We start from the raw sequence: 12,373 nt of genomic DNA, 5'->3' as shown, positions 1-12,373 counted from the left end.
TCCTCTCCTTACCAGCCTCTCATCTCCTCTCCTTTCCAGCCTCTCCTCTCCTGCCTCTCATCTCCTTTCCAGCCTCTCCTCTCCTTACCAGCCTCTCATCTCCTCTCCTTTCCAGCCTCTCCTCTCCTTTCCAGCCTCTCCTCTCCTGCCTCTCATCTCCTTACCAGCCTCTCCTCTCCTTACCAGCCTCTCATCTCCTCTCCTTTCCAGCCTCTCCTCTCCTTTCCAGCCTCTCCTCTCCTGCCTCTCATCTCCTTTCCAGCCTCTCCTCTCCTTACCAGCCTCTCATCTCCTCTCCTTTCCAGCCTCTCCTCTTCTTTCCAGCCTCTCCTCTCCTGCCTCTCATCTCCTTTCCAGCCTCTCCTCTCCTTTCCAGCCTCTCCTCTCCTGCCTCTCATCTCCTTTCCAGCCTCTCCTCTTCTTACCAGCCTCTCATCTCCTCTCCAGCCTCTCCTCTCCTGCCTCTCATCTCCTTTCCAGCCTCTCCTCTCCTTACCAGCCTCTCATCTCCTCTCCAGCCTCTCCTCTCCTGCCTCTCATCTCCTTTCCAGCCTCTCCTCTCCTTTCCAGCCTCTCCTCTCCTGTCTCTCATCTCCTTTCCAGCCTCTCCTCTCCTGCCTCTCATCTCCTTTCCAGCCTCTCCTCTCCTTACCAGCCTCTCCTCTCCTTTCCAGCCTCTCCTCTCCAGCCTCTCATCTCCTTTCCAGCCTCTCCTCTCCTGCCTCTCATCTCCTTTCCAGCCTCTCCTCTACTTACCAGCCTCTCATCTCCTCTCCAGCCTCTCCTCTCCTGCCTCTCATCTCCTTTCCAGCCTCTCCTCTCCTTTCCAGCCTCTCCTCTCCTGCCTCTCATCTCCTTTCCAGCCTCTCCTCTCCTTACCAGCCTCTCATCTCCTCTCCTTTCCAGCCTCTCCTCTCCTTTCCAGCCTCTCCTCTCCTGCCTCTTCTCTCCTTTCCAGCCTCTCCTCTCCTTACCAGCCTCTCATCTCCTCTCCTTTCCAGCCTCTCCTCTCCAGCCTCTCCTCTCCTGCCTCTCATCTCCTTTCCAGCCTCTCCTCTCCTTACCAGCCTCTCCTCTCCTCTCCTTTCCAGCCTCTCCTCTCCTGCCTCTCATCTCCTTTCCAGCCTCTCCTCTCCTTACCAGCCTCTCATCTCCTCTCCTTTCCAGCCTCTCCTCTCCTGCCTCTCATCTCCTTTCCAGCCTCTCCTCTCCTTACCAGCCTCTCATCTCCTCTCCTTTCCAGCCTCTCCTCTCCTTTCCAGCCTCTCCTCTCCTGCCTCTCATCTCCTTTCCAGCCTCTCCTCTCCTGCCTCTCATCTCCTTTCCAGCCTCTCCTCTCCTTACCAGCCTCTCCTCTCCTTTCCAGCCTCTCCTCTCCTTTCCAGCCTCTCCTCTCCTGCCTCTCATCTCCTTTCCAGCCTCTCCTCTCCTGCCTCTCATCTCCTTTCCAGCCTCTCCTCTCCTTACCAGCCTCTCCTCTCCTTTCCAGCCTCTCCTCTCCTTTCCAGCCTCTCCTCTCCTGCCTCTCATCTCCTTTCCAGCCTCTCCTCTCCTGCCTCTTATCTCCTTTCCAGCCTCTCCTCTCCTTACCAGCCTCTCCTCTCCTTTCCAGCCTCTCCTCTACTTTCCAGCCTCTCCTCTCCTGCCTCATATCTCCTTTCCAGCCTCTCATCCCCTCCCCTTAGCAGCTTCCCCTCTCCTCACTCACTCACATCAGCAGACTCCCGTCTCATCTCTCACCTCACTCCTGTCTGCAGCTTCCTCTGAGTCCTCACACACTGCCCACCTCCTGTCCCTGCTCACCGCTGACTTCAGTATCTTCTCCCACAAACATTACCTGCTTCTCTGCAGTCTGCTCCAGTGCTCTTACAGTAAGAAGAGCGCGCAGCGTGTCACATGACCAGCGTCAGGAGGAACATGATGCACTTGGGCTGCTGCTGCTTAAAGGTACAGCACCCATTTCTGCCCCATACAGTAGTCAGGGCAGCAATGCCCTGATGGCGGCCTTGCGCCCGAGACCCCCTCCCCCCGTGTTAGGACTGGCGGAACGCACCAAGAAAGATGTAATAGATGCGTTCGCAGTCCGGGGTCCACCGTGCAGGTGAAAACCTGCTGCTAGTAAATGGCAGCGTAATATGGCGGTGGAAGCAAACCCGGTAAAGCCACAGGTCCGCAATACCGCACTAAAGAGTGCAAGCAAGTAGTCAGCGAATACAACCCCAAGACTCAGGATTGAAGTCCGATTAGACCACTTGCTGACACAACACCGCAACTGGGTGTGTTAGGTAACTATTATAATTAGAGCACCGAAGTGCGAACTGTGCCGTGCTGGCAGACACCACTAAGCACCCAGACGTGGGTCAGGAAGCGCACTACTGGCGCGTGGCACCGCACTGGCGGACACAGCAATAGACGCTGATACATGTGTGACACGTTGAGTGGTTAGTCGGGCGCTAGATAGCAGCCATACACCATACGCGAACAGTCATACAATAGGGTAGGGGTATTTAATGAACGACTTGCACTCACAACAAACACACGTATACAATTGTACACTAGCGCATGGCCGTGCGGTCATGCGAAGCTTATATAGCTGTAGTACTTTCAGGACCTTCCAATAAAGGACCAATGGGCAGCTGCCACAGAAGTTAGCCCTTTCAGGACCTGCCAGGAGGACCAATGGGAACCACTGCAGCATCTGAGCATGTGACCCTCGATCTCCAACAGGAGATCTCACCCTGGGCATGCTCAGAAGGGAAAAAGGAGGACTTAGTCCCAAAAGCGTCCGCTCGCTGCTGCCCAGCACTGGCTATAATGGCAAAAGCTGGAGAAGCAACAGCAAGCCTAAGCACTAGTGTTGAGCATTCCGATACCGCAAGTATCGGGTATCGGCCGATACTTGCGGTATCGGAATTCCGATACCGAGATCCGATACTTTTGTGGTATCGGGTATCGGTATCGGATACATAGAGATGTGTAAAATAAAGAATTAAAATAAAAAATATTGATATATTTACCTCTCCGGCGGCCCCTGGACTCAGCGCGGGTAACCGGCAGGCTTCGTTATTCAAAATCAGCGCTTTTAGGACCTGAGAATCACGTCCCGGCTTCTGATTGGTCGCGGACCGCCCATGTGACCGCCACGCGACCAATCACAAGCCGCGACGTCACCGCAAGCTATTAGCGCGCTCATTTTTGAAAAATGAGCGCGTTAATGACTTTCAAAGACGTAGCGGCTTGTGATTGGTCGCGGCCACGCGACCAATCACAAGCCGCGACGTCACCGCAAGCTATTAACGCGCTCATTTTTAAAAATGAGCGCGTTAATGGCTTTCAAAGACGTAGCGGCTTGTGATTGGTCGCGTGGCCGCGACCAATGACAAGCCGCTACGTCTTTGAAAGTCATTAACGCGCTCATTTTTAAAAATGAGCGCGTTAATAGCTTGCGGTGACGTCGCGGCTTGTGATTGGTCGCGTGGCCGCGACCAATCACAAGCCGCTACGTCTTTGAAAGTCATTAACGCGCTCATTTTTAAAAATGAGCGCGTTAATAGCTTGCGGTGACGTCGCGGCTTGTGATTGGTCGCGGCCACGCGACCAATCACAAGCCGCTACGTCTTTGAAAGCCATTAACGCGCTCATTTTTAAAAATGAGCGCGTTAATAGCTTGCGGTGACGTCGCGGCTTGTGATTGGTCGCGGCCACGCGACCAATCACAAGCCGCTACGTCTTTGAAAGCCATTAACGCGCTCATTTTTAAAAATGAGCGCGTTAATAGCTTGCGGTGACGTCGCGGCTTGTGATTGGTCGCATGGCCGCGACCAATCACAAGCCGCTACGTCTTTGAAAGCCATTAACGCGCTCATTTTTAAAAATGAGCGCGTTAATAGCTTGCGGTGACGTTGCGGCTTGTGATTGGTCGCGTGGCCGCGACCAATCACAAGCCGCTACGTCTTTGAAAGTCATTAACGCGCTCATTTTTCAAAAATGAGCGCGCTAATAGCTTGCGGTGACGTCGCGGTTTGTGATTGGTCGCGTGGCGGTCACATGGGCGGCCCGCGACCAATCAGAAGCCGGGACGTGATTCTCAGGTCCTAAAAGCGCTGATTTTGAACAAAGAAGCCTGCCGGTTACCCGCGCTGAGTTCAGGGGCCGCCGGAGAGGTAAATATATCAATATTTTTTATTTTAATTCTTTATTTTACACATCCCTATGGATCCCAGGGCCTGAAGGAGAGTTTCCTCTCCTTCAGACCCTGGGAACCATGAGAATACCTTCCGATACTTGATGTCCCATTGACTTGTATTGGTATCGGATATCGGTATCGGCGATATCCGATATTTTTCGGGTATCGGCCGATACTATCCGATACCGATACTTTCAAGTATCAGACGGTATCGCTCAACACTACTAAGCACAGAGTGAGACTGAGCCAGACGCAAGGACCGACGTCTCCGCTGAGCAGGTTTACCTGCGGCAGGAGAAGAATGGGAGACCGCAGCAGAAGCGGCCCGAGATTCCCCCTGTGCAGAAGCGGGGACTCGACCCCTAACACCCCGCAGCAGCTGGGACTGAGGTGGGTGGGCGGGGGGTCCCCCGGACTTAAAAAAAAAAAAAAAATTTTTTTTTTTAAACTTGCTCAGGTGCCGCCCCCCCTGCATTGTCCCCACCCTAGGCACGTGCCCTCAAGTGCCTAGTGGCAAATACGGCCCTGTTCCCACGACCACCTGATGCTCCACCACCACTACCATCATTACCAGCTGGCAATGACCGCCCACGGCCACGACCTCTTCCACCAGACTTCCTCATTGTTTGAAACACGTAACCAACCTCATGGTATTTGTTACTGTAAAACCAGTTACAAGGTGAACTCAAACTTCTGTTGGATTTATATATCCCTTTATAGGTGGGTGAGACTGCAGGGAAAATCAGGTCCAATGTATAACAGTACACAGCTTCTGTGGCAGACAGATATGCCACTAACAGGACTGACGCAGATGCAGACACTACCAATAAAAATCTCCCCCTTTTTATTTTTTCTGGGAGAATATTGAAGAAATGTGGCCCACTCTTATACAGCATATGTTCTGTGGCATAAATTGAAAGACACATGCCACACACACGACTGGCACTGAGGCAGAATTGCCAATCTTAATCTCCCACTATTTTTTATTTATTTATTGGAGAATTGGCAAGAAATCAGGCCCACGGTTAGACTGTATGTTTTCTGTGGCACAAAATGAGAGACAGATGCCACACACAGGACTGGCACTGGGGCAGAAATGCCAATCTTAATCTCCCACTATTTTTTTTTTCCAGGGAGTACTATAAAAAAATCAGGCCCAGTATTACACACTAGGTTTTTTGTGGCAAAAAATTAAAGACAGATGCCACACACACGACTTGCACTGAGGCAGAATTGCCAATCTTAATCTCCCACTATTTTTTTTTCCAGGGAGAATTATAAAAAAATCTGGCCCAGTATTACACACTAGGTTTTATGTGGCACAAAATTAGAGACAGATGCCACACACAGCACTGGCACTGAGGCAGAATTGCCAATCTTAATCTCCCACTATTTTTTTTTTATTTATGGGAGAATTGATAAGAAATCAGGCCCAGTATTACACACTAGGTTTTCTGTGGCACAAAATGAGAGACAGATGCCACACACAGGACTGGAACTGAGGCAGAAATGCCAATCTTAATCTCCCACTATTTTTTTCTCTGGGAGAATTATAAAAAAATCTGGCCCAGTATTACACACTAGGTTTTCTGTGGCACAAAATTAGAGACAGATGCCACACACAGGACTGGCACTGAGGCAGCATTGCCAATCTTAATCTCCCACTATTTTTTTTTTCTGGGAGAATTATAAAAAAATCTGGCCCAGTATTACACACTAGGTTTTCTGTGGCACAAAATTAGAGACAGATGCCACACACAGCACTGGCACTGAGGCAGAATTGCCAATCTTAATCTCCCACTATTTTTTGATTTATGGGAGACTTGGCAAGAAATCAGGCCCACTGTTACACCCTATGTTTTCTGTGGCACAAAATGAGAGACAGATGCCACACACAGGACTGGCACTGAGGCAGAAATGCCAATATTAATCTCCCACTATTTTTTTTCAGGGAGAATTTAAAAAAAATCTGGCCCAGTATTACACACTAGGTTTTCTGTGGCACAAAATTAGAGACAGATGCCACACACACGACTGGCACTGAGGCCGAAATGCCAATCTTAATCTCCCACTTTTTTTGTAACTTTATTGTGGGAGAATTGTCAAGAAATCAGGCCCAGTGTTACACACTAGGTTTTTTGTGGCACAAAATAAAAGACAGATGCCACACACACGACTGGCACTGAGGCAGAATTGGCAATCTTAATCTCCCACAATTTTTTTTTCCTGGGAGAATTGTAAAAAAATTTGGCCCAGTATTACACACTAGGTTTTCTGTGGCACAAAATTAGAGACAGATGTCACACACAGCACTGGCACTGAGGCAGAATTGCCAATCTTAATCTCCCACTTTTTTTTTCTGGGAGAATTGTCAAAAAATCTGGCCCAGTGTTACACACTAGGTTTAATGTGGCACAAAATTAGAGACATATGGCACACACTGGACTGGCACTGAGGCAGAAATGCCAATCTTAATCTCCCACTATTTTTTTTTCTGGGAGTATTTTAAAAAAATCTGGCCCAGTATTACACACTAGGTTTTCTGTGGCACAAAATTAGAGACAGATGTCACACACAGCACCGGCACTGAGGCAGAATTGCCAATCTTATTCTCCCACTTTTTTTTCTGGGAGAATTGTCAAAAAATCTGGCCCAGTGTTACACACTAGGTTTAATGTGGCACAAAATTAGAGACAGATGGCACACACTAGACTGGCACTGAGGCAGAAATGCCAATCTTAATCTCCCACTTTTTTTTTTCCTGGGAGAATTTAAAAAAAATCTGGCCCAGTATTACACACTAGGTTTTTTGTGGCACAAAATTAGAGACAGATGTCACACACAGCACTGGCACTGAGGCAGAATTGCCAATCTTAATCTCCCACTTTTTTTTCTGGGAGAATTGTCAAAAAATCTGTGCCCAGTATTACACACTTGGTTTAATGTGGCACAAAATTAGAGACAGATGGCACACACTGAACTGGTACTGAGGCAGAAATGCCAATCTTAATCTCCCACTATTTTTTTTTGGGGAGAATTTAAAAAAAATCTGGCCCAGTATTACACACTAGGTTTTCTGTGGCACAAAATTAAAGACAGATGCCACACACACGACTGGCACTGAGGCAGAATTGCCAATCTTAATCTCCCACTTTTTTTTCTGGGAGAATTGTCAAAAAATCTGGCCCAGTGTTACACACTAGGTTTAATGTGGCACAAAATTAAAGACAGATGCCACACACACGACTGGCACTGAGGCAGAATTGCCAATCTTAATCTCCCACTTTTTTTTCTGGGAGAATTGTCAAAAAATCTGGCCCAGTGTTACACACTAGGTTTAATGTGGCACAAAATTAGAGACATATGGCACACACTGGACTGGCACTGAGGCAGAAATGCCAATCTTAATCTCCCACTATTTTTTTTTCTGGGAGTATTTTAAAAAAATCTGGCCCAGTATTACACACTAGGTTTTCTGTGGCACAAAATTAGAGACAGATGTCACACACAGCACCGGCACTGAGGCAGAATTGCCAATCTTATTCTCCCACTTTTTTTTCTGGGAGAATTGTCAAAAAATCTGGCCCAGTGTTACACACTAGGTTTAATGTGGCACAAAATTAGAGACAGATGGCACACACTAGACTGGCACTGAGGCAGAAATGCCAATCTTAATCTCCCACTTTTTTTTTTCCTGGGAGAATTTAAAAAAAATCTGGCCCAGTATTACACACTAGGTTTTTTGTGGCACAAAATTAGAGACAGATGTCACACACAGCACTGGCACTGAGGCAGAATTGCCAATCTTAATCTCCCACTTTTTTTTCTGGGAGAATTGTCAAAAAATCTGTGCCCAGTATTACACACTTGGTTTAATGTGGCACAAAATTAGAGACAGATGGCACACACTGAACTGGTACTGAGGCAGAAATGCCAATCTTAATCTCCCACTATTTTTTTTTTGGGAGAATTTAAAAAAAATCTGGCCCAGTATTACACACTAGGTTTTCTGTGGCACAAAATTAAAGACAGATGCCACACACACGACTGGCACTGAGGCAGAATTGCCAATCTTAATCTCCCACTTTTTTTTCTGGGAGAATTGTCAAAAAATCTGGCCCAGTGTTACACACTAGGTTTAATGTGGCACAAAATTAGAGACAGATGGCACACACTAGACTGGCACTGAGGCAGAAATGCCAATCTTAATCTCCCACTTTTTTTTCCTGGGAGAATTTAAAAAAAATCTGGCCCAGTATTACACACTAGGTTTAATGTGGCACAAAATTAGAGACAGATGGCGCACACTGGACTGGTACTGAGGCAGAAATGCCAATCTTAATCTCCCACTATTTTTTTGGGGGGGAGAATTTAAAAAAATCTGGCCCAGTATTTGTTAGGAGTCGAGTTTCCTCTGCTGCACAGGGGGAATCTCGATCCGTCTCCGCTGCGGTCTCTGTCATGATCCCAATGGCAGGGGATCACAAAAGGACAAGCACAAAAAACAAAACAAGCTCTAGGGTGATGGAAACTGAGCTGACCGCGATCCTGAACCTAAACACACAACTAGCTGTAGCCGGGGAACGTGCCTACGATGATCCTAGACGTCTCGCTCCAGCCGAAGGACTAACTTCCCCTATTAGAAGAAACACAGACCTCTCTTGCCTCCAGAGAACACCCCACAGAAATAGCAGCCCCCCACATGTAATGACGGTGAAATGAGAGGAAAGCACATACGTAGTTATGAAAACAGATTCAGCAAAATGAGGCCCGCTAAAGCTAGATAGCAGAGGATACAAAAGTGAACTGCGCGGTCAGCGAAAAACCCTACAAAAAACCATCCTGAAATTACTTGAACTCATGTGCCAACTCATGGAACATGAGGAGTAATATCAGCCCACTAGAGCAACCAGCAAAAAGGAATCACATATCTGCAAGCTGGACTAAGACAAAAATTAAGCAAAACGTGGAACAGGAAAATCAAAAACTTAGCTTGTCCTGAAGATTTACAGAAGCGGGAAGCAGAGGTAACAAGACACACTGATTACATTGATAGCCGGCGAGGAAATGACAAGAAAGCCAGGTTAAATAGGAAACTCCTATATCCTGATAGAACAGGTGGACACCAGAGACCGCAGAAAACACAAGTCACCCAGTACCATCAGTAACCACCAGAGGGAGCCCAAAAACAGAATCCACAACAGTACCCCCCCTTGAGGAGGGGTCACCGAACCCTCACGAGAACCACCAGGGCGACCAGGATGAGCCCTATGAAATGCACGAACCAAATCAGCAGCATGAACATCAGAGGCAACCACCAAGAATTATCCTCCTGACCATAACCCTTCCACTTGACCAAATATTGGAGTTTCCGTCTGGAAACACGAGAATCCAAGATCTTCTCCACAACATACTCCAATTCTCCCTCCACCAGCACCGGAGCAGGAGGTTCAAGCGAAGGAACAACAGGTACCTCATACCTCCGCAACAACGACCGATGGAACACATTATGAATAGCAAACGATGCCGGGAGATCCAAACGAAATGACACAGGGTTAAGAATTTCCAAGATCCTATAGGGACCGATGAACCGAGGCTTGAACTTAGGAGAAGAGACCTTCATAGGAACAAAACGAGAAGACAACCACACCAAGTCCCCAACACGAAGTCGAGTACCCACGCGGCGACGGCGATTAGCAAACTGCTGAGCCCTCTCCTGGGACAACTTCAAATTGTCCACCACATGACTCCAAATCTGATGCAACCTATCCACCACCATGTCCACTCCAGGACAATCAGAAGGCTCCACCTGACCAGAGGAAAAACGAGGATGAAACCCCGAATTACAAAAGAAAGGAGAAACCAAGGTAGCAGAACTAGCCCGATTATTAAGGGCAAATTCGGCAAGCGGCAAAAAGGTAACCCAGTCATCTTGATCAGCAGAAACAAAACACCTTAAATAAGTTTCCAAGGTCTGATTAGTTCGTTCCGTCTGGCCATTCGTCTGAGGATGGAATGCAGACGAAAAGGACAAATCAATGCCCATCTTAGCACAGAACGTACGCCAAAATCTAGACACAAACTGGGATCCCCTGTCAGAAACGATGTTCTCCGGAATCCCATGCAAACGAACCACGTTCTGAAAAAACAGAGGGACCAACTTAGAGGAGGAAGGCAACTTAGGCAAGGGTACCAGATGAACCATCTTAGAAAAGCGGTCACACACAACCCAGATGACGGACATTTTTTGAGAGACAGGGAGATCCGAAATAAAGTCCATGGAAATGTGCGTCCAAGGCCTCTTCGGGATAGGCAAAGGTGACAACAATCCACTGGCCCGAGAACAGCAAGGCTTAGCCCGAGCGCAAACTTCACAAGACTGCACAAAAGAACGCACATCCCTCGACAAGGAAGGCCACCAAAAAGACCTGGCCACCAAGTCTCTAGTACCAAATATTCCAGGATGACCTGCCAACGCAGAAGAATGGACCTCGGAGATGACTCTACTGGTCCAATTATCCGGAACAAACAGTCTTTCAGGCGGACAACGATCAGGTTTATCCGCCTGAAACTCCTGCAAAGCACGTCGCAAGTCTGGGGAGACAGCCGACAAAATCACCCCATCCCTAAGGATACCAGTGGGCTCAGAATTTCCAGGGGAGTCAGGCACAAAACTCCTAGAAAGAGCATCCGCCTTCACATTCTTTGAACCTGGCAGGTATGAAACCACAAAATCGAAACGGGAGAAAAACAGTGACCAACGAGCCTGTCTAGGATTCAGACGCTTGGCAGACTCAAGGTAAATCAGATTTTTGTGATCAGTCAAGACCACCACACGATGTCTAGCACCCTCAAGCCAATGACGCCACTCCTCAAATGCCCACTTCATGGCCAAAAGCTCCCGATTACCATTCCACCAACATAGAAGAGGATTCTTTACTGTTAGGGCAGTGAGAATCTGGAATTGCTTGCCTGAGGAGGTGGTGATGGCGAACTCAGTCGAGGGGTTCAAGAGAGGCCTGGATGTCTTCCTGGAGCAGAACAATATTGTATCATACAATTATTAGGTTCTGTAGAAGGACGTAGATCTGGGGATTTATTATGATGGAATATAGGCTGAACTGGATGGACAAATGTCTTTTTTCGGCCTTACTAACTATGTTACTATGTTACTATGTTACCAACATCATAATTCCGCTCAGTGGGCGAAAACTTTCTAGAAAAGAACGCACATGGCTTCATCACTGAGCAATCGGAGCTTCTCTGCGACAAAACCGCCCCCGCTCCAATCTCGGAAGCATCAACCTCAACCTGAAAAGGAAGCGAAACATCTGGCTGACGCAACACAGGAGCAGAAGAAAACCGGCGCTTAAGTTCCTGAAAGGCCTCCACAGCCGCAGGAGACCAATCAGCAACATCAGCACCCTTCTTAGTCAAATCCGTCAAAGGCTTAACAACACTAGAAAAATTAGTTATGAAACGACGATAAAAATTAGCAAAGCCCAAGAACTTCTGTAGACTCTTAAGAGATGTAGGCTGCGTCCAGTCACAAATAGCCTGAACCTTGACGTGATCCATCTCAATAGTAGAAGGGGAAAAAATATACCCCAAAAAAGAAATCTTCTGGACTCCAAAGAGACACTTTGAACCTTTTACAAACAAAGAATTGGCCCGCAGGACCTGAAACACCTTCCTGACCTGCTGAACATGGGACTCCCAGTCATCAGAAAAAACCAAAACATCATCCAAATACACAATCATAAATTTATCCAGATATTCACGGAAAATATCGTGCATAAAGGACTGGAAGACAGAAGGAGCATTAGAAAGTCCAAAAGGCATCACCAAATACTCAAAATGGCCCTCAGGCGTATTAAATGCGGTTTTCCACTCATCACCCTGCTTTATCCGCACAAGATTATACGCACCCCGAAGATCAATCTTAGTGAACCATTTAGCCCCCTTAATGCGAGCGAACAAATCAGTCAACAATGGCAAAGGATACTGATATTTGACTGTAATCTTATTCAAAAGACGGTAATCTATACAAGGCCTCATGGAACCATCTTTTTTGGCCACGAAAAAAAAACCTGCTCCCAAAGGGGACGAAGATGGACGGATATGTCCCTTTTCCAAGGACTCCTTAACATAATCCCGCATAGCAGTATGCTCTGGCACTGACAGATT

The sequence above is a fragment of the Ranitomeya imitator genome, chromosome 4, assembly GCF_032444005.1.
Source record: "Ranitomeya imitator isolate aRanImi1 chromosome 4, aRanImi1.pri, whole genome shotgun sequence".
NCBI classification, from domain to species: Eukaryota; Metazoa; Chordata; class Amphibia; order Anura; family Dendrobatidae; genus Ranitomeya; species Ranitomeya imitator.
Note: the sequence above shows the minus strand (reverse complement) of the source record.